The sequence below is a fragment of the Scyliorhinus canicula genome, chromosome 5 (genome assembly GCF_902713615.1).
Source record: "Scyliorhinus canicula chromosome 5, sScyCan1.1, whole genome shotgun sequence".
NCBI classification, from domain to species: domain Eukaryota; kingdom Metazoa; phylum Chordata; class Chondrichthyes; order Carcharhiniformes; family Scyliorhinidae; genus Scyliorhinus; species Scyliorhinus canicula.
In genome coordinates, this window is record NC_052150.1 from 201,259,732 (window position 1) to 201,286,603 (window position 26,872).

Consider the following 26,872-nt stretch of genomic DNA (forward strand, 5'->3'; position numbering starts at 1 on the left):
TCAACATTCCCACCGATTTTAATCTTGCACTGCAATTTAAAAATGAAATTCTCACCTTTAAAGTGTTTTAAAGGCGGAGTTTTGTGAAACTCACTGCAAGTGAACATTTCTGCCAACTTTTTTAGTACTCTACTTGGACTTGCTTGTGTGCATGCAAGCCAGAAATTCCTGTTGACAGTTTTAATTACATTTAAACATCCCTGTAATGGGTCACAGATGGTGCAAGTTGCAATCTCTCTATTTGCCTACTTTTTGTTTTCCTTCTTTTGTGCCTGTTGGAATGCCTGGGAAGGTTGGACATTGTGTTCAGCTGCCCATGTTCTGTCAGTGCCTCTCCCATTGTGTTGATGCAGAGTGGATAAGCACTCTTCCCCTGTGCCATTTCTTTCTGTCATCTTGTTTGTGTTGGGCTCGGTGGTTAAGAAACATGGTTATGGTTTGTGAATCGGCAGGGCAGGGGCAGGAGCAGCTTCACGTGTAGAGAAAGAGCGTATTGTAAATATTTTGATATTCCAGTGGAAGATAGAAAATCAACCCGAGGTAATAATTAGGCAGAGGAACAGTAACTTGCCTACAGCTTACCCCCTGCGCCCGGACAAGGAAGATGGCAGTATATTATGAGCAATGTTTCATGGGACTCAATTGGACCCGTGAGGCCCGAATGTAGCTTCAGAAACTGTCCAGTCAGTGATAGAAGTCCCAGGTGTGGTGTTCTTGTGATTCTTGTTCTCAGGATGGATGTTGTAGTGTTCACAAAAATGACAGAAGCTAAGTTCAATAAAAATCTAACATTTATTTACACTACTTATTAAAGCTCGACCACTTTAGTAAACAATAATCTAGTAATCGACAATCAACACTCAACACTCAACTCTACATTGTACCTATAGCTGTACTCTGATCTCTCTCACTACTCCTAGACTCTCCTCGCCAGCCTTCTCCCAGAAGTCTGTGTCAGTGCTTTATATAGTTCTGCATCTAGCTCCATCTAGTGATTAATCAGGGCAGCACGGTAGCACGGTAGTTAGCACAGTTGCTTCACATATCCAGGGTCCCAGGTTCGATTCCCCGCTGGGTCACTGTCTGTGCGGAGTCTGCACATTTCCCGTGTCTGCGTGGGTTTCCTCCGGGTGCTCCGGTTTTCTCCCACAAGTCCCTAAAGATGTACTGTTAGGTAATTTGGACATTCTGAATTCTGCCTCTGTGTACCCGAACAGAATGTGGCGACTATGAGGTTTACGCACTAACTTCATTGCTGTGTTAAACGTAAGCCGACTTGTGACAGTAAAGATTACTTTAATTATGATTTGACATTAATCCTTTCTACTGTGACCATTTCCCATAATTTCACACCAGTTAGACGCATCTGTAGATATCTATAACAGGAGGTTTGCACCCTCCCATTCTGTCGCCTTCAGCCCAATCAATTGATTTGTTTCTGAAATTCAATATGGATCTGACCTTTGTCACCTTTATTGCTGCTGCAATTCCCAAATCCCAAGAATCCCAGCCACGCCGGATTTTAAGTTAAAATCCTGTTTTTAAAAGGTGATTCATAGACGCCGAAAAGATTTCAGTGGTCAGCATCCATTTTGCGAGTGGATCGTTTGTCTGTGCACCTCAACTGCCCCTATAAAAACTGAAGGGAGGCATCTTTTGGTCAGGTTTGACATGTCATCTTGTTTTCCTTCCCATCCATTCATGAAGGGTTAAAATTGCCCTGTAAATGTTTGATCCCCAAAGGCCATCAGGATGACTTTAACCCAGCCCGTCCTGCAGCAAGAGCTGACTGAATTGTGATGTCTGGTACTCTTGAAGGATTGTTTAGATCCAAAACGTTAACTCTGTTTTTCCCTCTCCACAGATACTGTCAGATCTGCTCTGTTTATCCAGCATTTATTTTTTTTGCTGATTTGTGCCAATTTTGGGAAAGGCGGAAAAGGCGCCGGCGCCGAATTAAGGGCATCTGACCTTCAACCATCTTTGCAATCGTTTTCTTTAAAGCATCAAATAGATTCAAATTTAGCCTTTGTTTACAATATAATCATTTTTCCAAATCTGTTTTAAATCTTTAGCACAAAATGCCTGAAATCAGGCCTCTTATGATTCATGCACAGTCAGTAAAAGTTCAATTCCAATTCAAATTTATACAGACACTTCTGAAAATTGTAGGCGTGGAATCTGGAGAGTCAGGCTCTCAATGGTTACATGTTATGTATATTATGCATATGTCATTGGGCCTAAGAGTGATTTTAACTGCAGCCTGAGGGGGCCGTTTCTGGTGTTGGGGAGGTATTGCCGTTTTCCCTCCAGCTGAGGATAGTGAGAAGAGGCTCTGGGTCCAGAAGTGGCCACTTAAATGGTCTTATTTTCCTTTCCATGTGTTGCCAAGAGACCAAAGCGTGCTCCTTGACAGTATATAGGAACCCCTAGGACAGGCTCTTACCACAACGTATTACCGAAACCCCTTCCTCTTGAAGGAGCTTTCTGCTGCCAAGCATTCCTTCGATGTTGACCCGTGATCTCCTGCTTCCAAAATTTTTAGTCTCACCCTCTGACCAGCTACTGACCGCCACCATTCTGGGTGGTAGACAGTCAATGCTGGAGTTAAAATCAGCTGTGCCTCACATGTTGGACATGCTTGTTGCCTGTCCTGCCCCACCCTCCTCGCTCCAACCTGTCCACCTGGACCCCGCTCCCAGTTAAAATTCCTTTGTGGAAGTGTGTGTTCCATGTTTTACAGCATTGTTTGTGCCTTGGAATTGCGGTTCATCTGCAAAATTTATACATTGCAGTTCCTAAAGTTTACAGAAAGATGGCGCTGGAGATACAGAATTAAATATCGGACTTTTCGACATCACACCTCTGTTGATTCGCACACGTGCATGCAAATACATGTAATTGAGATTTATTAGAAATGACTTCCTTTTTATTCCCAGTCATCTCCCTTGACACATCGGCAGCCATTGTCAACAATGCCTAAAATCTGTTGCATATGCTTTTCATAACAACAGATGATCATGAATGTGATTGCCAATACTGCCTCCAGGCCAACATCAGGATCATATATCTGTCTGACAATCACCGACTGCTTCTTGTCCTCCAGGCACCGTGACCTGACTATACTTCCACTTAAGTCAATGCGCAATAAGTGAATATTGTTTACAAAAGAACATATGGAGCTTCAAAGGTAGGAACACTGACAGCGTAAAATTCCGATTTGGCGGGAGCTTAAAAACACAATGTCACAAATTGATCACCTGTTGTACAACCCAATCGCTTTCCTTTCCCACCCACTTTGTACTCTTGCTGAAGTTGAATTAAATCCCCTGCCCACCAAGTGCAACCATCACCTACCCTGAGAACATTATATTATGAATATTCACAAATGTGTTGACCTTGAAAAGACACTGGGGCACATTGGGACATAGGAGCAGGAGTAGGTTGTTTAACTTTTCCTGCCTTTTAATGCGATTGTGATCTGCACTTCAATTCCATTAATCTGCTTTTAATTCATACTCCTTGTTATAAGAACATAAGAACTAGGAGCAGGAGTAGGCCACCTGGCCCCTCGAGCCTGCTCCACCATTCAATGAGATCATGGCTGATCTTTTGTGGACTCAGCTCCACTTTCTGGCCCGAACACCATAACGCACCCGAACACCTGTAAACCAACTTTTTGCGACTCATGCACTAGCACATGCAGCTCTCTCTGCACAGGAACATGCTTTAATATTTTATCATTTAAATAATAATCCCGTTTGCTGTTATTCCTACCAAAATGGATAACCTCACATTTGTCAACATTGTATTCCATCTGCCAGACCCTAGCCCATTCACTTAACCTATCCAAATCCCTCTGCAGACTTCCAGCATCCTCTGCACTTTTCGCTTTACCACTCATCTTAGTGTCATCTGCAAACTTGGACACATTGCCCTTGGTCCCCAACTCCAAATCATCTGTGTAAATTGTGAACAATTGCGGGCCTAAGACTGATCCCTGAGGGACACCACTAGCTACTGATTGCCAACCAGAGAAACACCCATTAATCCCCACTCTTTGCTTTCTATTAATTAACCAATCCTCTATCCATGCTACTACTTTACCCTTAATGCCATGCATCTTTATCTTATGCAGCAACCTTTTGTGTGGCACCTTGTCAAAGGCTTTCTGGAAATCCAGATATACCACATCTATTGGCTCCCCCTTATCTAATGCACTGGTAATGTCCTCAAAAAACTCCACTAAATTAGTTAGGCACGATCTGCCCTTTATGAACCCATGCTGTGTCTGCCCAATGGGACAATTTCTATCCCGATGCCTCGCTATTTCTTCCTTGATGATAGATTCCAGCATCTTCCCTACTACTGAAGTTATGCTCACTGGCGTATAATTACCCGCTCTCTGCCTACCTCCTTTTTTAAACAGTGGTGTCACGTTTGCTAATTTCCAATCCACCGGGACCACCCCAGAGTCTAGTGAATTTTGGTAAATTATCACGAGTGCATTTGCAATTTCCCTAGCCATCTCTTTTAGCACTCTGGGATGCATTCCATCAGGACCAGGAGACTTGTCTAACTTTAGCCCCATTAGCTTGCCCATCACTACCTCCTTAGTGATAACAATCCTCTAAAGGTCCTCACCTGTCATAGCCTCATTTCTATCAGTCGCTGGCATGTTATTTCTGTCTTCCACTGTGAAGACCGACCCAAAAGACCTGTTCAGTTCCTCAGCCATTTCCTCATCTCCCATTATTAAAACTCCCTTCTCATTCTCTAAAGGACCAATATTTACCTTAGCCACTCTTTTTTGTTTTATATATTTGTAGAAACTTTGACTATCTGTTTTTATATTCTGAGCAAGTTTACTCTCATACTCTATCTTACTCTTCTTTATAGCTTTTTTAGTAGCTTTCTGTTGCCCCCTAAATATTTCCCAGTCCTCTAGTCTCCCACCAATCTTTGCCACTTTGTATGCTTTTTCCTTCAATTTGATACTCTCCCTTATTTCCTTAGATATCCATGGTCGATTTTCCCTCTTTCTACCGTCCTTCCTTTTTGTTGGTATAAACCTTTGCTGAGCACTGTGAAAAATCGCTTGCAAGGTTCTCCACTGTTCCTCAACTGTTCCACCATAAAGTCTTTGCTCCCAGTCTACCTTAGCTAGTTCTTCTCTCATCCCATTGTAATCTCCTTTGTTTAAGCACAAACACTAGTATTTGATTTTACCTTCTCACCCTCCATCTGTATTTTAAATTCCACCATACTGTGATCGCTCCTTCCGAGAGGATCCCTAACTATGAGATCACGAATCAATCCTGTCTCATTACACAGGACAAGATCTAGGACCGCTTGTTCCCTCGTAGGTTCCATTACATACTGTTCTAGGAAACTATCGCGGATACATTCCATAAAGTCCTCCTCAAGGCTGCCTTGACCGACCTGGTTAAACCAATCGACATGTAGATTAAAATCCCCCATGATAACTGCTGTACCATTTCTACATGCATCAGTTATTTCTTTGTTTATTGCCTGCCCCACCATAATGTTACTATTTGGTGGCCTATAGACTACTTCTATCAGTGATTTTTTCACCTTACTATTCCTGATTTCCACCCAAATGGATTTAACCTTATCCTTCATAGCACCGATGTCATCCCTTACTATTGCCCGGATGTCATTCTTAAATAAGATGTGGAGATGCCGGCGTTGGACTGGGGTGAGCACAGTAAGAAGTCTTACAACACCAGGTTAAAGTCCAACAGGTTTGTTTCAAACACGAGCTTTCGGAGCACGGCTCCGTGCTCCGTGCTCCTTCTTCACCTGAAGAAGGAGCCGTGCTCCGAAAGCTCGTGTTTGAAACAAACCTGTTGGACTTTAACCTGGTGTTGTAAGACTTCTTACGATTCTTAAATAACAGAGCTACACCACCTCCCTTACCATCCACTCTGTCCTTCCGAATAGTTTGATACCCTCGGATATTTAACACCCAGCCGTGACCATCCTTTAACCATGTTTCAGTAATGGCCACTAAATCATAGTCATTCATGATGATTTGCACCATCAACTCCTTTACTTTATTCCGAATACTACGAGCATTCAGGTAAGTACACTTATGTTGGCTTTTTTACCTCTGTTTTGAATCTTAACATCTCGATCAGTAACCTCTCCTAAGTTATACTTCCTCTTAACTTTTCTCCTAATTTTCCTTGTCGTTGAACCCATATCTTCATGTAACAACCTGCCGTGTCGCTTACCATTACTGTTTTAACTTCCAGTTTTATTCCTTTTAGTATTACTGGGCCTATTCACTGAGTTCCCCTCAGTCACTGTACCTTGTACTGTGGCCCTTTTTGATTTTTGACTATGGCTTCTCTGCCTTACACTTTCCCCCTTACTTCCTTTTGCTTCTGTCCCTGTTTTACTACCTTCCAACTTCCTGCATCGGTTCCCATCTCCCTGCCACATTAGTTTAAACCCTCCCCAACAGCTCTAGCAAACACATGTTTACTCAATGAACATCAATCTATCTTAGTCTGGAATATCTCTGTGGCCCATCAGTGGCACGGTAGGTGGTGGGGGCAGGTGGGGTGTGCAGGGAATTTAGTTCAACTTCGACAAGAGAATGAAGGGTATGGTGCAAAGCGTATGGTAGTGAATCGCCATCCGTTATACGTCCTGCCCACATTGGTGGCACTTTTGCACCTGAGTCATAAAGCTTAATACCCACTTGTGGTAATCCACGTTATTGTATTATATGCATTGTACTGTTTCGTACATGCCTGGGCTTATCCAGGCTGGCTCCACCTGTGGCTCCTCCCCTCAGGGTTTCTGTATAAAAGTGGCAAGTCTCCGCCTCTCGACCCAGTTCGGGTCCAGAGGCAGGTGGCTTGCTGTTTCGTGTATTAAAGCCTCAGTTACGTTTATCTCTCGTCGTGTATTATTGATGGTGTATCAATTTAATACACTAAACTTCTAAAGACGGACTCTTCACTCAAGGTGAACTCCTCACTCAAGCCTGATCGCTTGGAACTGGACCCACAAGCAGCCGGCACTACAGAGACGTTTGAACACTGGCTAAGCTGCTTCGAGGCGTACCTCGCATCCTTCAACGAAGATGTCACAGACCTCCAGAAGAAGCAGGTCCTCCACGTACGGGTGAGCCCAAGAGTCTTTAACCTCATCAGGGTCGCCCCCTCGTACGCGGAGGCAATAACGCTGCTAAAAGGACATTACGTGAAATTTGTCAACCAGATATATGCTAGGCACCTCCTCGCTACGAGACGGCAATGCCCTGGGGAATCACTCGCAGAATTCCTGCACATCCTCTGCCAGAACTGTGAATGCCGGGCAATATCGGCTACCCAGCACGTGGAGCTGCTGATCAGGGATGCCTATGTCGCGGGCATGCACTCTAACTATAACCTCCAGCGATTATTCGAAGGGGGGACACTCGGCCTCCCAGAGACAGCACAACTCTCCAACTCACTGGAGGTGGCCTCCCAGAATATGGGGCCTACACCTCCGACCGCGCGGCACCCTCATGGGCCTCGTGGGCGCAGCCATCAACTAACCCGGGTGCAACGCAAGATTGCGCCGCGCACCAGCCCGCCAATGCTGGAGGCCCGAAGTGCTACTTCTGTGGCCAGAATAATCACCCCCGACAACGCTGCCGGGCACAGAACGCGACTTGTAACAGCTGTGGGACGAAGGGCCACTTCGCAAAAGCCTGCCGGGCCCGCCCCCCCCCCCCCCCCCTCCCTAAATCTTCACGGCCCAACAGCGCTGCCTGCTGCCTGTTGGGGCCACCCCCAGCTGCCGCACCACCCACCATATGCAACCCTTGGGCGCTGCCATCTTTAATTTTGGCTGACACGTGCGACCGACGTGGTTGCCATCTTGGACGCCATCTTGCACCTCACCCGCCACGTGCGACCCACAGGGGCCGCCATCTTGGGACCGCTCCGCTGCCTCCCGGGAGCCCAGCTCACCTGACCGTACGCTGGCCGCCGCTACCTCCAACCGGCCCACCGACCGCCTTCGGACACTCACCTCCGTCGCACTCGACCAGTCCCGGCCGCACCATCTTGCGAAGTCCGCGATGACCGTTCGGACCAACGGGCACGAGACGGCCTGCCTTTTCGACTCCGGGACAACAGGCAGCTTCATACACCCAGATATGGTAAGGCGCTGCTCCCTCTCCATCCTACCCGTGACCCAGAAAATCTCCCTGGCTTCCGGATCGCACACAGTAGGAATCCGGTGGTACTGCGTTGCGACCCTCACTGCGCAAGGCGCAGAGTACACCAACTTTAGGCGCTATGTCCTCCCCCATCTTTGCGCTGCCCTATTACCGGGGCTCAACTCCCAGTGCCATCTCCAGAGCCTTACCTTAAAGTTCGATAAACCCCTGCCCCCCCCTCACCGTCTGTAGCCTCGCGACCCTTAAGGTCGCTCCATCCTCCCTCTTTGCAAACCTAACCCTGGACTGTAAGCCTGTCGCTACCAGAATCAGACGCTACAGTGCCCAGGACAGGGCCTTCATCAGGTCGGAGGTCCAGCGATTCCTGCCAGAGGGGATCATTGAGTCTAGTAACAGCCCCTGGAGAGCCCAAGTGGTGGTCATCAAGACTGGGAGAAGAGGGCGGCACGGTGGCACAGTGGTTAGCATTGCTGCCTACGGCGCTGAGGACCCGGGTTCGAATCCCGGCCCTGGGTCACTGTCTGTGAGGAGTTTGCACATTCTCCCCGTGTCTGCATGGGTTTCACCCCCACAACCCAAAGATGTGCAGGTTAGGTGGATTGGCCATGTTAAATTGCCCCTTAATTGGAAAAAATGAATTGGATATTCTAAATTTATAAAAAAAAAAAAAAAAAAGACTGGGAGAAGCAACAGATGGTCATCGATAATAGACAGACCATCAACAGGTACACGCAGCTCGATGCGTACCCCCTCCCCTGCATATCTGACATGGTCAATCAGATTGCGCAGTATTGAGTCTTCTCTACAGTTTAGTTGACTTGAGGTCTGCGTACCACTAGCTCCCTATCTACCCGGAGGACTTCCAATACACTGCCTTCGAAGCAGATGGCCGCCTCTATCACTTCCTCAGGGTTCCCTTCGGCATCACTAATGGGGTCTCAGTCTTCCAAAGGGTAATGGACCAAATGGTTTCCAGTACAGGCTGCGGGCCACGTTCCCGTACCTAGACAGCGTCACCATCTGCGGCCGTGACCAGCAGGACCATGACGAGAACCTCCGGCGATTCCTCCACACCATGAAACTCCTATAATCGAGAGAAATGCGTCTTTCGCACAACGCGCCTGGCCATCCTTGGCTACGTCGTGAAACACGGAGTCCTAGGGCTCGACCCCAACCGCATGCACCCCCTCCTGGAACTCCCCCTCCCCCACTGCCCCAAGGCCCTGAAGAGATGCCTGGGGTTCTTCTCTTACTTTGCCCAGTGGGTCCCCAACTTTGCGGACAAGGCCCTTCCACTAATCAAATCCACCATTTTTCCCCTGACGGCTGAGGCCCAACTGGCCTTCAACCGCATCAAAGCAGACATTGCCAAAGCGGCGATGCACGCTGTGGACGAGTCCATCCCATTCCAAGTGGAGAGCGATGCGTCGGACTTTGCTCTGGCCGCTACACTCAACCAGGTGGGCAGGTCTGCGGCTTTTTTCTCCCGTACCCTCCATGCCTCTGAAATTCGATACTCCTCTGTCGAAAAGGAGGCCTAAGCCATCGTAGAAGCTGTGAGACATTGAAGGTATTATCTGGCCGGCAGGCGATTCACTCTCCTCACTGACCAACGGTTTGTTGCCTTCATGTTCAATAACACACAGTGGGGCAAAATCAAGAATGACAAGATTCTGAGATGGAGGATCGAGCTCTCCACCTACAATTACTATATGTTATGTCGTCCTGGGAAAGCTCAATGAGCCCCCAGATGCCCTCTCCCACGGTACATGTGCCAGCGCACAAGTAGACCGACTCCGGTCCCTCCACAACGGCCTCTGTCACCCGGGGGTCACTCGCTTTTTCCATTTCATCGAGGCTCGCAACCTGCCCTACTCCATTGAGGAGGTCAGGTCCCTGACCAGGGACTGCCAGGTCTGCGCGGAGTGCAAACCGCACTTCTATCAGCCAGACAGAGCACATCTGGTAAAGGCCTCCCGTCTTTCTGAGCGCCTCAGCACGGACTTCAAAGGGCCTCTTCCCTCCACTGACCGTAACGTGCACTTCCTCAACATCGCTGATGAGTACTCCAGATTCCCCTTCGTCATCCCCTGCTCTGACATGACCTCTGCCACCGTCATCAAGGCCCTGCACAGCCTTTTCACCCTGTTCAGGTTCTCCGCCTACATCCACAGTGATCGGGGCTCCTCCTTTATGAGCGACGAGTTGCGTCAGTTCCTGCTCAGCAAAGGCATTGCCACCAACAGGACGACCAGCTACAAACGCCCGGGAAAGGGACAGGTGGAGTGGGAGAACGCGAAGGTCTGGAAGGCCATTCTTCTGGCCCTATGGTCGAAGAGTATCCCAGTCTCCCTCTGGCAGGAGGTCCTCCCCGATGCGCTTCACTCCAACCGGTCGCTCCTATGTACAGCTACTAATGAGACACCGCATGAACGTATGTTTGCCTTCCCCAGGAAGTCCACCTCCGGGGTCTCGCTTCCGTCCTGGCTGACAGTCCCAGGGCCCGTCCTCCGGCAGCATGCGAGGAGCCATAAAAGCAACCCCCTCGTCGAGAAGGTCTTGCTGCTCCATGCAAACCCTCAATACGTCTACGTGGCACACCAGGGCACGGTCTCCCTCCGGGATTTGGCTCCTGCAGGCTCCCCGGAGACCATCACCCCCCCCCCCCCCCACCCTACACCATCTTCCCCCATCCCTGCCCACCTCCCTCACAAACTGACACCCGCAGACCCACCGGCAACAAGCACCACCACCTCCACCCGTACACCGTACCCCCCCCCCCCCCCCCACCCCCCCCCCCCCCCCCCCCCCCCCCACCCCCGTTTCACCGACTCAACATCTGGGTGAAGAAGAAGATGACTGTCATAATATACATCCATATATATGATGGAGTGCAGACAGGCAGTGATTGACACACAGGATGACCAGTCAGCACACAGAACACAGCAGCCAATCACCAGACAGGACACGACCACTATAAAGCCAGAGGGCACCAGTTTTCCCGCTCTCTCGGGATCCAGCCTCTGAGACAGTCAGAGCTCGTGAGCAGCAGCTAGTACAAACACCATGTGGTAGTCAGTTAGTCTGGTCAGGCTAGCCTCAGGTCTCCAGTCAAGTCAGCATAGTTGATCATGTAAAATAGTTTAGATGTTAAATAAAATTGTGTTGCATCTCATCAAGTGTTGGAAGTCTGTCTCTCTCTACACTACATCAAACGCAGTCCACATCGACCCAGCCTGCCCAACACATCATGGTACCAGGTTTGGATGCTGAAAATTGATGGACCTTCTACCTTGAGTGAATCAGCGTTGACCAGCAAGCAGCCATCCGGTGACATGGAAAACGTCCGCCCTCCTCCGCAGCTCCACATCGCCGGCAACCGGCAAATTGGAAGATCTTCAAACAAAAGTTCCAACAATATCTCGAAGCCACCGACCTCGAGGCAGCATCGGACCCCAGGAAGATCGCACTATTCCTCTCCACAGCCGGGGACCACGCCATCCACATCTACAACACCCTTACATTCGCTGAAGGCGAAGACAAGACTAAATTTAAAACAGTCCTGCTGAAGTTTGACAGCCACTCCGACAATGAGGTGAATGAGAGCTTTGAACGGTACGTTTTCCAGCAGAGGCTTCAGGGTAAGGATGAACCTTTTCAATCCTTTTTGACCCATCTCCGCCTCCTTGCGCAGTCATGTAACTATGACTCGACAACTGATTTCATGATCCGGGATCAGATCGTTTTCGGGGTCCACTCCGATTCCCTTTGCCAGCAGCTCCTGAAAGTCAAGCAGCTCACCCTCACCATCGCCATCGAAACGTGCGTTCTCCACGAGCATGCTAACAACCGGTACTCCCACATCAGGGCGGCAGAAATGGCAAAGCTAACCCCCCAATGAGGCAGAACGGGTGCAGGCCATCGCACAAATGCAGGGCCTGAGTCTTGATGAGAGTGGCCATTTTGCGCGCTTTTCCCGGGCTCCAGCGCATGCGTGCCACGACGGAGGGGACGGCTAGACCGACGACCAGCCTGCGCATTTGACCGCACTGCGCATGCGCGTTGGCACACGGAACGCACTGACGTTGGCGTCATGACGTGTCCGAATTGTGACTCGTCCATTTAAAGCGCCAATGTCCGGCAAAATCACGACGCTGTCTCCAGTGTGGCAAAATTGGCCATAACGCAGCCCTTTGCAGATCTGCTCCGCTGCCCAGCAGCCAGCGATCCCAGCCATGGTGCAGAAGCGTCCGTTCGATACAGCAGGGCATGCCAGACTCCGACCGCGACAGCCCAACAGATCCTGACACCAAGTGCCTCAAATCCCTATTCCGGGTGGGCATCATTACTCAGCATGCGCTGCCTTTCTCAAAGATGGTGAAACACCTCCCGAACCTCAGCGTGGATCCCGACGATGAGTGGTGTGCTGTCCTCACAGTTAACAAGGCTCGCATCTGGTTCAAACTGGACACCGGCGCATCAGCGAACCTCATTTCGAAATCTGATCTCGACACCATCCGCGTCAGACCAAGTATTCTTCCACCGGCCTGCCAGCTCCTTGACTACAGTGACAATGCCATAGCTGCTGGTGGCTCATGCCAACTCGGAGTTTCCAATATGTCATTTAAAGCGACACTGCGATTTGAGATCGTAGGACCTGACAGAGCATCCCTGCTCGGTGCTCGGGCCTGCAAACTCCTGAACCTGGTTCAGCGAGTCCACATCATGTCATCCTCACAGGCGACGGCCTCACCTGATGAAAACTTCTAGGCTCAAATTGATGACATCATCGCGCAGTACCACAGCGTGTTCGAAGGTATCGGCGCACTCCCATAACGATACAAAATCCTGCTCAAACCAAACGCCACCCCTGTGATTCATGCACCACGTTGGGTGCCGGCACCCCTCAAGGACCGCCTCAAGCAGCAGTTACAGGACCTCCAGGACCAGGGCATCATATCAAAGGTCACAGAACCCACGGACTGGGTTAGCTCCATGGTCTGCGTCAAGAAGCCGTCAGGGGAGCTTCGAATCTGCATCGACCCCAAGGATCTAAATTGCAACATCATGACGGAACATTACCCGATACCAAAACGAGAAGAGTTGTCCAGTGAGATAGCTCATGCCAAATTATTTACAAAGTTGGACGCATCCAAGGGGTTCTGGCAAATACAGCTGGATGCATCCAGTCGCAAGCTGTGCACATTCAATACCCCGTTCGGTCACTACTGTTACAACCGGATGCCTTTTGGCATCATCTCTGCCTCAGAGGTATTTCACCGCATAATGGAACAGATGATGGATGGTATCGAGGGGGTGCGAGTGTACGTCGATGATGTCATAATCTGGTCCACAACTCCCCAAGAACACATCGATCGCCTCAAGCAGGTATTCCACAGAATCCATGATCATGGTCTCCAACTCAACAGGGCCAAGTGCTCGTTCGGACAATCAGAAATCAATTCCTTGGCGACCACATTTCGCAGCAGGGCATGCGGCCGGATGCTGACAAGGTTTCGGCAATCAACGCCATGAAGACCCTAGAGGACAAGAAGGCGGTCCTCCGCTTTCTATGGATGGTCAACTTCCTCGGGAAGTTCATTCCTAACATGGCGTCCCACACCACAGCCCTCCGCCATCTCGTTAAAAAGTCGATGGAATTCCAGTGGCTGCCGTTCATGAGAAAGAATGGCGTGAGCTGAGGGCAAAACTCACCAAAGCCCCGGTCCTGCCGTTTTTTGACCCCGCCAAGGACACAAAAATATCCACTGACGCGAGCCAGGATGGTATTGGGGTGGTGCTCCTCCAACGGGGTGACTCCTCCTCCTGGGCCCCAGTTGCGTATGCCTCCAGAGCCATGACGTCCACTGAGCAATGGTACACTCAGATTGAGAAAGAATGCCTGGGCCTCCTTACAGGGATCGACAAATTCCACGACTATGTATATGGCCTCCTCAAATTCACGGTTGAGATGGACCACAGGCCATTGGTTCACATCATCCAAAAAGACCTCAATGACATGACGCCACGGTTACAACGCATCCTCCTCAAGCTGCGCCGCTACGATTTTGAACTGGTTTACACTCCGGGCAAAGAGCTCATTGTTGCCGATGTCCTTTCCAGGCCTATCACCACACCGTGTGAGCAAACTGACATCGTATGTCAAATCGACGCGCAGGTGCAATTGTGTGCCTCCAACTTTCCGGCCTCTGATGAGAGGGTCATTCAAATTCGTGAGGAAATGGCCAGGATCCTCTGCTCCAGCGGGTGATGCAGCACCTCACGAATGGCTGGCAGAAGGGGCAGTGTCCCCAGTTTTACAACGTCAAAGGTGATCTGACGGTGGTAGACGGCATCCTCATGAAGTTTGACAGAATCGTGATCCCGCAGAGCATGCGAGCTATGGTCCTCAGCCAACTCCACGAGGGTCACCTGGGGGTCGAGAAATGTCGACGCAGAGCTCGGGAGGCAGTCTGCTGGCCGGGCATCAGCCAGGACATTGCCAACATGGTCCTCAACTGCCCTACATGTCAGAAATTGCAGCCAGCTCAACCTAACGAAACTGCAGCAGCATGAGATAGTGACCTCTCCATGGTCCAAAGTCGGTGTTGACCTTTTCCATGCCAAGGGGCGTGACTATGTCCTCCTGGTCGACTACTTCTCCAATTACCCAGAAGTGGTGAAACTGTCCGACCTCACGTCGGCGGTGGTGATTAAGGCATGCAAAGAAACATTTGCCAGGCATGGGATACCGCTCACGGTGATGAGTGACAGCGGTCCCTGTTTTTACAGCCAGGAATGGTCTGATTTTGCCCGGCTGTACAACTTTTGTCACGTCACATCCAGCCCCCACTACCCGCAGTCAAACGGGAAGGCCGAAAAAGGGGTCCACATCGTCAAAAGATTACTATGCGAGGCAGCAGACTCAGGCTCTGACTTCAACCTGGTGTTGTTGGCATACAAAGCGACCCCGCTGTCTCCAGCACAGATGCTCATGAACTGCACTCTGCGAACAACGGTTCCAGCCATCCACATTCCAGACCTTGACCACCTCACGGTCATACAGAAGATGCAGCGGTCTCGGGCCCAACAGAAATTAGCATACGACACTCATGCCACGGACCTCCCCGAGCTGGTCCCAACTGATTGTGTTCGTGTACAGCTGCCTGACGGCGGCTGGTCCGCCGCAGCTGTGGTGGTCAAGCAAGTGGCCCTGAGGTCGTTCCTCGTTCGCATGGCTGATGGCTCCTTTCTATCCGGCGCAACAGACGGGCGCTGCGCAGAGTTCCACGCCCGCCACCTGACCGAGTTGCCCCGCCACACACGATGCTTCCTCCGGACGTGCCCTACCACGAGGCCACCGATCTACCAGCAATCCTGCCGACCTCTGCGACCACCACATTGGCGGCAGTCCCGCCCACCCATGTGCGGGAGGCCCCTGCTCCACCCCTGAAGCGGTCAACCAGAATTCGTCGCCCGCCACAGAGACTAAACTTATAGACTGAACTTTTGCACAACTTTGTTACCTCATCGTTTTGACATCTGTAAATGATGAGATGTCATAATATACATCCATTTATATAATAGAGTGCAGACAGGCAGTGATTGACACACAGGATGACCAGTAAGCACACAGCAGCCAACCACCAGACAGGACACAACCACTATAAAGCCAGAGGACACCAGTTTTCCCGCTCTCTCGGGATCCAGCCTCTGAGACAGTCAGAGCTCGTGAGCATAGCCAGTGCAAGCACCATGTGGTAGTCAGTAAGTCTGGTCAGGCTAGCCTCAGGTCTCCAGTCAAGTCAGCATAGTGTCAACCCACAGTTAAGCATGTATTATAGTTTGATGTTAAATAAAATCGTGTTGCATCTCATCAAGTGTTTGAAGTCTGTCTCTCGCTACACTGCATCAAACGCAGTCCACATAGACCCAGCATACCCAACACATCAATGACAACACGGTCCCGGACGCGCAGGTCTTGACGCCGGCCTCCACACCACAGCCAGGACTGAGGTGATCACGGTGGAAGGTCAAGGCCCCCGACAGACTTGACCTTTAAGACCACTTCACCCCCGGCGGACTCTCTTTTAAACTGGGGGTGAATGTGGTAAACCACGTTATTGTATTATATGCATTGTGCTGTATCGTACATTCCTGAGCTTGTCCAGGCTGGCTCCGCCTGTGGCTCCTCCACTCGGGGCTTCTGTGTAAAAGTGGCAAGTCTCCGCCTCCGGACCCAGTTCGGGGCCGGAGGCAGGAGGCTTGCTGTTTAGTGTATTAAAGCCTCAGTCACGTTTATCTCTCATCGTGTATTATTGATGGTGTGTCACCACTCCACAGCCTGAGCACTAAAGTTGAGACTCCAATACAGTACTGAGGAAGTTCTGCACTGTCAGAATGTGTGGCAGTATATTGAAGGAGAGCAGGGGGAGCTCTCCCCGATGCCCTGACTAATATTTATCCTTCAATCAGTAAAACTGAATGGCCTGTAACTTCCTCGCGGGTCGGCGACTTTAGCCACTGGTCTGCCACACATTCGCGGCGTGATGACCCTGAGGTGCAGGCTATTGGCACACACGCTGGAAGCGCGCACCATTTAAACTCCCGGCTGCTTTTTTGTCCCCCTGCTTGAAGCCCTGCGCTGCGCTGGAACGGCTGAATTAAAAGTCCAGGGACAATCACTACCTGTTGATGCACCATTTGTCAATGTTCTCTGTTGATTATTCTTTTTGTCCACAATGTACGCACTGTGTACGCTTCCTTGGCCACAGAAAAATACTTTTCACTGTACTTCGGTACAGGTGACAATAAATATCAATCAATCAATAATGTTTTATATTATTAGTGTTTAGCTTTTATAAATATGCTTAAAATATAAATAAAGTGAAAGGAAGATATGTATGTTTTTAAAACTTTGGTTTCTCATGAGGCTGTTAATTCCATTACAAAGGTATTTTACTGTATAAAGTGAGTTTGGAGCACAGAAAGTGAAAGAATTTTTAAAAAAAACTTTGTTTTGTCATGAGATTGTTGTTCCATTAAAGGAACTATAATGGATAGAATGTGGTGATCACTCGCTAATGAGTATGATTATCCACCTAAGATACTCCGTATTACTGGTCACGGATTCTGTGGGACCTTGTGTGGCTGATGAGCCCGATCCTCGAGCCGCATCTTCAATCATCCACTTGGCAGGAGTTTCCATAAGGTGGCATCGGTCTTTGGATGCACAGTCACGGGTATTCCTTTCTCAGGCTCCTCTTCCGGGCCTTCTCATATTTTACATAGAATTTACAGTGCAGAAGGAGGCCATTCGGCCCATCGAGTCTGCACCGGCTCCTGGAAAGAGCACCCTACCCAAGGTTAACACCTCCACCCTATCCCCATAACCCAGTAACCCCACCCAACACTAAGGGCAATTTTGGACACTAAGGGCAATTTATCATGGCCAATCCACCTAATCTGCACATCTTTGGACTGTGGGAGGAAACCGGAGCACCCGGAGGAAACCCACACACGCACGGGGAGGATGTGCAGACTCCGCACAGACAGTGACCCAAGCCGGAATCGAACTTGGGACCCTGGAGCTGTGAAGCGATTGTGCTATCCACAATGCTACCGTGCTGCCCCTCTCGTGTGTTCTCAAAGAATTGTGACCCTTCAATCAGGAGGTTCCTCCAAGTAGGTCTCTTCTGAGCAAAGGTCTGCCAGGCAGTGATGTTGATGTTCCATTTCCTGAGGTAAGCTTTCAAGGTGTCTTAGAATAGCTTCCTTTGTCCTCCTCTTGTTCGTGATCCTTCCTTGAGCTGGATAAAAAAGATTTGCTCTGGCGGTCGAGACTCTGACATCCTAAGCATATGGATGGCCCAGTGGAGTTGGTTTTGGATGATCATGGACTTGATACTGGTGCTATTGACTCCTTCAAGGGCACTAATGTTAGCACGCCTGTCTTCCCAGCTGATTCAGAGCTATTGTACATTTGGATTTTGCAATGTATTTTAAGGTGTGTTGTTTAAGAATCTCCTGATGTAATGTTTATCCATACCAGCCTCAAATTACTTCAAATCCTTTAACAAAGTTTAGTGCCTTAGGCGATATTTGCAAGCCTCCTGTAGGCTAATGTGAACTATCTCTCTGACAGGTATTGCAGTCAATCAATTATCCACCCCGAAGAGTGTATTGCCAAAGGACATCCCAAAATGATGTCAGGAGAGATGTGTGCCAGGACACTGCGCTTCAGCAGCTGCTGCTTTCGGACTTTGAGCTTGTAACATTTAAAATTGATAAGTCCAAACCCTTCTCTTCCCCACCTCTTCCCTCCTTCTCCTCTTCACTCCTTCCACTTTACAAATAGACAAGAACCATTGTGTTTATGTGGAAAATATATTTTATTGACCGGTGTGTTTAAGTGAGAAAATATATCTTATTGCACAAAATTTGTAAAAATTGAGGTAGGGTAATGTCATTGTTAAGTTGATGAAGTTAAACGTTAAGTTAAATATTATCTGGTTTCAAAGTTTTGTGTTTATAAAATTATTCTTGTTAATAAATATTTCACATTAAACTTTACAAGCTTTGACAAATGTCTCACTGAAACATCAAAACACATTTAATTATGAGATAATTATAAATGAATAAGATAATTGAAGTAAACAAGGCAGAAACATAATAACAAGGGTAGCACAGTAGACCTGGGGGTGTCCTGGGGGGTTACCGATAACACCTATATGACCCATGGCACTACGTTCAAAGTGGGCTGTTAGCGATGTGGCCCATCAGAGATGGAGCATTGCAAAGGTCCCGGAGAATACCAGGTCAGGCCGCAAAGGATGTGCAAATGGTGTTTACTGTATGTGCGTCCCGGAACGCATTGACGCCGTTGTGGAGGTCATGGAGAATTGCGATTTGGTATCAAATTGGCGCCCGCCGCCATTTTGTCGTCGGAACCTATTCACCCAATCGCATTTCCCAATTTTCATGTCAGCCAACGGAAAACGCTGCCCAGGATCTTTTTAAACCCTCAGAACTAGTTCACCTCGGATCTCCAGAAACACTCTCTTGTTTCTCATTTGTGGTACTGTTTTTGATATCACCTATAGCGTTTCTGCGGAAAGATGACTGACCTGAAAGGGTAACTCCATTTCTTTCTCCCTCCGTACGTTTCATCTGAGCGTTTCCAGCATTTTCTGTCCTCATTTTTAATTGTTCCTCATGAAATAAAGCTGACAATAGGATTGTTGATTATTCCTGAGAGTATTCTCAAAGTAGTTAGTCATCAAAATTGTATTTTCGGCCTATACTTTTTAGTTATGTTGCGCTACAGAAGAGCCCAATAATGTTTTGATAGCAAACATGCCGACCTTTAACCAGAAATCTTTTAAAGGCAAGTTGCAATGCTCCAATAGAGGAACATTTTGACAAAAGTGTGATTGATTATCTGTTACAGATAGCAAGGTGGTGAATGATAGACCAGGAGCCGAATCTTTATGCACTCATAAGCTTTTATTTACAGAGACGCATATTGCAGACATGCGCCTCCTAACCCAACCACTGCACTTTCAGTCTGTTCTGATTTATGGAAGCACCAAGTGAATCCTCAGTTAATGCCCACAACCTATGTGCAATTAAACACAAGATTAACAATCCATTGGATGTTCGCTCCATCAGTTTGATCACCTCGACAATCCAGTGCAGTCACGACATAAAAATCTTTCAATAGAGCACATTTATATTTTAACAACATTAAACATCCCTCGAGTCTAGCAACAGCAACAGAAGCTGGTGTGGTGCTGATTTACAAGGATCGAAATTCAGAATGGTAAAATTCACACATCAACTCTTAATGCATTCCTGTCCCACAATTTCTTTGCAGGTGTTAACCTGTTAAAAATAAGCAGGTTAGTGCCTGTGTGAAAAGAGCACAGGAAGAAGCTTGGTGCTGTACCTCAAGCACTCACACGTCAACTGTGTCTGCCAACATTTCTCATGCCATTTCTACCTGGCTCAGTGGTAACACCCTGAGTCAGAAGGTTGTGCTCTCAAGATTTCCCTGAAGGGCTGAAGCACAAAATGATGGTCTATCCCCAGCTTTCGAAATGCTGGGCCCATTTGGAGAGGAGATCAGGAATGAAAACTTTTCCTGAATGCTGGTTCATAATCTGTACATGTTGACCAATGGAGAGTCCAATTGCCCCATGAGCAAATTTGGATTGAACAAGGAACTTTCCTGGTCTCAAATCTCACCCGATTTCCGTTTCTTTCTACGTTTGACAAAGAGTCATCCAGAACAACGAACAAAGAACAAAGAAAAGTACAGCACAGGAACAGGCCCTTCGACTCTCCAAGCCTGTGCCGACCATGCTGCCCGTCTAAACTAAAATCTTCTACACTTCCTGGGTCCGTATCCCTCTATTCCCATCCTATTCATGTATTTGTCAAGGTGCCCCTTAATCCACTGTCATCCCTGCTTCCACCACCTCCTCCGGCAGTGAGTTCCAGGCACCCACTACCCTCTGTGTAAAAAACTTGCCTCGTACATCTCCTCTAAACCTTGCCCCTCACATCTTAAACCTATGCCCCCTAGTAATTGACCCCTCTACCCTGGGAAAAAGCCTCTGACCGTCCACTCTGTCTATGCTCCTCATAATTTTGCAGACCTCTATCAGGTCGCCCCTCAACCTCCGTTGTTCCAGTGAGAACAAACCGAGTTTATTCAACCACCCCTCATAGCTAATGTCCTCCATACCAGGCAACATCCTGGTAAATCTCTTCTGCACCCTCTCTGAAGCCTCCACATCCTTCTGGTAGTGTGGCGACCAGAATTGAACACTATACTCCAAGTGTGGCCTAACTAAGGTTCTATACAGCTGCAACATGACTTGCCAATTCTTATACTCAATGCCCCAGCCAATGAAGGCAAGCATGCCGTATTCCTTCTTGACTACCTTCTCCACCTGTGTTGCCCCTTTCAGTGGCCTGTGGACCTGTACACCTAGATCTCTCTGACTTTCAATACTCTTGAGGGTTCTACCATTCACTGTATATTCCCTACCTGCATTAGACCTTCCAAAATGCATTACCTCACATTTGTCCAGATTAAACTCCATCTGCCATCTCTCTGCCCAAGTCTCCAAACGATCTAAATCCTGCTGTATCCTCTGACAGTCCTCATCGCTATCTGCAATTGCACCAACTTTTGTGTCGTCTGCAAACTTACTAATCAGACCAGTTACATTTTCCTCCAAATCATTTATATATACTACGAACAGCAAAGGTCCCAGCACTGATCCATGCGGAACACCACTAATCACAGCCCTCCAATTAGAAAAGCACCCTTCAATTGTTACTCTCTGCCTCCTATGACCGAGCCAGTTCTGTATCCATCTTGCCAGCTCATCCCTGATCTCGTCTGACTTCACCTTTTGTACCAGTCTACCATGAGGGACCTTGTCAAAGGCCTTATTGAAGTCCATATAGACAACATCCACTGCCCTCCCTGCATCAATCATCTTTGTGACCTCTTTGAAAAACTCTATCAAGTTAGTGAGACAGGACCTCCCCTTCACAAAACCATTCTACCTCTCGCTAATACATCTATTTGCTTCCAAATGGGAGTAGATCCTGTCTCGAAGAATTCTCTCCAGTAATTTCCCTACCACTGACGTAAGGCTCACTGGCCTGTAGTTCCCTGGATTATCCTTGCTATCCTTCATAAATAACGAATGAATGGACAACAAATGAACGGACATCGTGCAACAATCACCAGGCAGGAAGGTTCCCTCCCAGTCGGGGAACACTTTAGCAGTCAAGGGCATTCAGCCTCTGATCTCTGGGAAAGCGTTCTCCAAGGCAGCCTTCAGGATGCGCAACAACGCAGAATCGCCGAGCAGAAACATATAGCCAAGTTCCGCACACATGAGTGCGGCCTCAACCGGGACCTGGGATTCATGTCGCATTACATTCATCCCCCACCATCTGGCCTGGGCTTGCGAAACCCAACCAACTGTCATGGCTTGAGACAATTCACCCCTCTTTAACCTGGGGTTATCCCTATCTCTGGATCTGTAAAGACTTAATTACCTGCAAATGCTCGCATTCTAAGCATTGTCTTGCATCTTTGAATTTGTGTGTATATATCTATATATGTTTCTGGAACATACCTCTTCATTCACCTGAGGAAGGAGCAATGCTCCGAAAGCTACTGTTTAAAACAAAACTGTTGGACTTTAACCTGGTGTTGTAAGACTTCTTACTGTTCTTAAACAAAGGAACAACATTGGCTTTTCTCCAGTCCCCCGGGCCATCGCCTGAAGACAGTGAGGATCCAAAGATTTCTGTCAAGGCCTCTGCAATTTCCTCTCTAGCCTCCTTCAGTATTCTGGGGCAGATCCCATCAGGCCCTGGGGACTTATCTACCTTAATATTTTTCAAGATGCCCCACACCTCGTCTTTTTGGATTTCAATGTGACCCAGGCTATCTGCACACCGTTCTCCATACTCAACATCCACCAATTCCTTCTCTTTGGTGAATACTGATGCAAAGTATGACTCAAAATGTTACCTCCGCCCTCTCTCCACAGATGCTGTCAGACCTGCTGAGATTGTCCAGCATTTTCTGTTTAGTTTCAGTTTCCAACATCCGCAGTAATTTGCTTTTAGCTTTTCTGGTCTAAATGCCTCCGCGATACACAACAGAACGCTTAGAGACTGAAATTGGGGGAACATTGATTCAGGAGTTCACACACTGCACTGTTTCTCACATTGATCTCACAGGATAGCATAAGGAATAAGGCTAAAAGCCTTATAAAAGCATAAGGAATAAGGCCACTGAGTCATACTTTTGGAATAACACAACTTTTACCAGCCTTTTCCCCTTTTTCTAAGCTCCATATACTATCCTGGCTTCACTTTCTGTGGGTGGCTTTGTGGCAGACAAATACTAACACTCAACAAATGGAACCCACCACTAACCTGCACAAATCGTCTCAAAATCATTGTTGACTATGAGCCGCAAATGTAAAGACTGCGGGACAAAACATTCACTGGATTAGCACCACCGGAAAAAGGCTGTTGTGAATACTTGAAGTACAGCATAGTGCGCCTGCATGTGTTATTATTACACAAGTTCTAAACTGCTTAAGACCCACACAAATTATAGAATTTACAGTGCTGAAGGAGGCCATTCGGCCCATCGGGCCTGCACCGGCCAAAAACCCAGTAAACCCATTTAACCTTTTTGGACACAGGGCAATGTACCATGGCCAATCCATCTAACTGCACTTCTTTGGACTGTGGGAGGAAACGGGAGTACCCGAAGGAAACCCACGCAGACACGCGGAGAACGTGCAGAATCCGCACAGACAGTGACCCAAGCCGGGAATCGAACCTGGGACCCTGGAGCTGCGCAGCAACTGTGCTAACCACTACGTTGCCGTGCTGCCCAAGACAGAGAGATCAGGATTGCAAGACAATTGGAAGTCAGTTCCGTGACAACAGTTAAAGGATGACAACCAGTTAAACGAGCAATGTTAACAGAGAATCTGGATTGCACCTGAAAATATTGGGCTATAACTGTTTTAATGAAGCATATCCTTCCGATAGAAAACTGAAAAATTGAGGCATATCCCTCAGACAGAACGCTGATATAATGAGGCACATCGCTCTGACAGAACCCTGACATAACATAGAACATAGAACATAGAACAGTACAGCACAGAACAGGCCCTTCGGCCCTCGATGTTGTGCCGAGCAATGATCACCCCACTCAAACCCACGCATCCACCCTATACCCGTAACCCAACAACCCCCCCCTTAACCTTACTTTTTAGGACACTACGGGCAATTTAGCATGGCCAATCCACCTAACCCGCACATCTTTGGACTGTGGGAGGAAACCGGAGCACCCGGAGGAAACCCACGCACACACGGGGAGGACGTGCAGACTCCGCACAGACAGTGACCCAGCCGGGAATTGAACCTGGGACCCTGGAGCTGTGAAGCATTTATGCTAACCACCATGCTACCGTGCTGCCCATAACGAGGGATATCCCTCCGATAGAACACTCATATGAGGGCTATCCCTCCAATAGAACACTGATATAATGAGGCACATCGCTCTGACAGAACCCTGACATAACGAGGGATATCCCTCCGATAGAACACTAATATGAGGGCTATCCCTCCAATAGAACACTGATATAATGAGGGCTATCCCTCTGATAGAACCCTGATATAATGAGGGTTATCCCTCTGATAGAACACTGATATAATGAGGGGTATCTCTCTGATAGAACACTGATGTAATGAGGAACATCCCCCTGATAGAACACTGATATAATGAGGCACATCCCTCTGATAGAACACTGATGTAATGAGGAACATCCCCCTGATAGAACACTGATGTAATGAGGAACATCCCCCTGATAGAACACTGATATAATGAGGCACATCCCTCTGATAGAACACTGATATAATGAGGAACATCCCTCTGATAGAACACTGATATAATGAGGCACATCCCTCTAACAGAACCCTGATATAATGAGGCATATCCCTCTGATAGAACACTGATATAATGAGGGATATCCGTTTGATAGAACCCTGGTATAATGAGGCGCAACCCTCTGATAGAACACCGATATAATGAGGCACATCCCTCTGATAGAACACTGATATAATGAGGGATATCCCTCTGATAGAACCCTGAGATAATGATGCGCATCCCTCTGAAAGAACACTGATATAATGAGACACATCCCCCTGATAGAACACTGATATAATGAGGCGCATCCCTCTGATAGAACACTGATATAATGAGACACATCTCTCTGATAGAACACTGATATAATGAGGGATATCTCTCTGATAGAACACTGATATAATGAGACACCTCCCTCTGATAGAACACTGATATAATGAGGCACATCCTCTGACAGAACACTGATATAATGAGGGGTATCCCTCTGACAGAACACTGATATAATGAGGCACATCCCTCTGATAGAACACTGATATAATGAGGCATATCCCTCCGATAGAACACTGATATAATGAGGGTTATCCCTCTGATGGAACACTGATATACTGAGGCACATGCCTCTGATAGAACCCTGATATAATGGGGCATATCCCTCTGATAGAACCCTGATATAATGAGAAACTTCCCTCTGATAGAACCCTGATATAATGAGACACACCCTCTGATGGAACCCTGATATAATGAGGGTTATCCCTCTGATAGAACCCTGATATAATGAGACACATCCCTCTGACAGAACACTGATATAATGAGACACATCCCTCTGATAGAACACTGATATAATGAGACACATCCCTCTGGCAGAACACTGATATAATGAGGGTTATCCGTCCGATAGAACACCAATGTAATGAGGCACATGCCTCTGATAGAACACTGATATAATGAGGCACATCCCTCTGATAGAACACTGATATAATGAGGGATATCCCTCTGATAGAACACTGATATAATGAGGCACATCCCTCTGATAGAACACTGATATAATGAGGCACATCCCTCTGATAGAACACTGATATAATGAGGCACATCCCTCTGATAGAACACTGATATAATGAGGCACATCCCTCTGAAAGAACACTGATATAATGAGACACATCCCTCTGATAGAACACTGATATAATGAGACACATCCCTCTGATAGAACCCTGATATAATGAGGCACATCCCTCTGATAGAACACTGATATAATGAGGCACATCCCTCTGATAGAACCCTGACATAATGAGGCACATCCCTCTGATAGAACACTGATATAATGAGACACATCCCTCTGATAGAGCACTGATATAATGAGACACATCCCTCTGATAGAACACTGATATAATGAGACACATCCCTCTGATAGAACACTGATATAATGAGGGTTATCCGTCCGATAGAACACTGATATAATGAGGCCCATGCCTCTGATAGAACACTGATATAATGAGGCACATGCCTCTGATGGAACACTGATATAATGAGACACATCCCTCTGATAGAACCCTGATATAATGAGGGATATCCCTCTGATAGAACCCTGATATAATGAGGCATATCCCTCTGATAGAACACTGATATAATGAGGCACATCCCTCTGATAGAACACTGATATAATGAGGCATATCCCTCTGATAGAACACTGATATAATGAGGAACATCCCTCTGATAGAACACTGATATAATGAGGGATATCCCTCTGATGGAACACTGATATGATGAGGCGCATCCCTCTGATAGAACACTGATATAATGAGGCACAGCACTCTGATAGAACACTGATATAATGAGGGTTATCCCTCTGATAGAACACTGATATAATGGGGCACATCCCTCTGATAGAACCCTGACATAATGAGGCACATCCCTCTGATAGAACACTGATATAATGAGACACATCCCTCTGATGGAACACTGATATGATGAGGCGCATCCCTCTGATAGAACACTGATATAATGAGGCACAGCACTCTGATAGAACACTGATATAATGAGGGTTATCCCTCTGATAGAACACTGATATAATGGGGCACATCCCTCTGATAGAACACTGATATAATGAGGCAGATGCCTCTTAAAGAACACTGATATAATGAGGGATATCCCTCTGATGGAACACTGATATGATGAGGCGCATCCCTCTGATA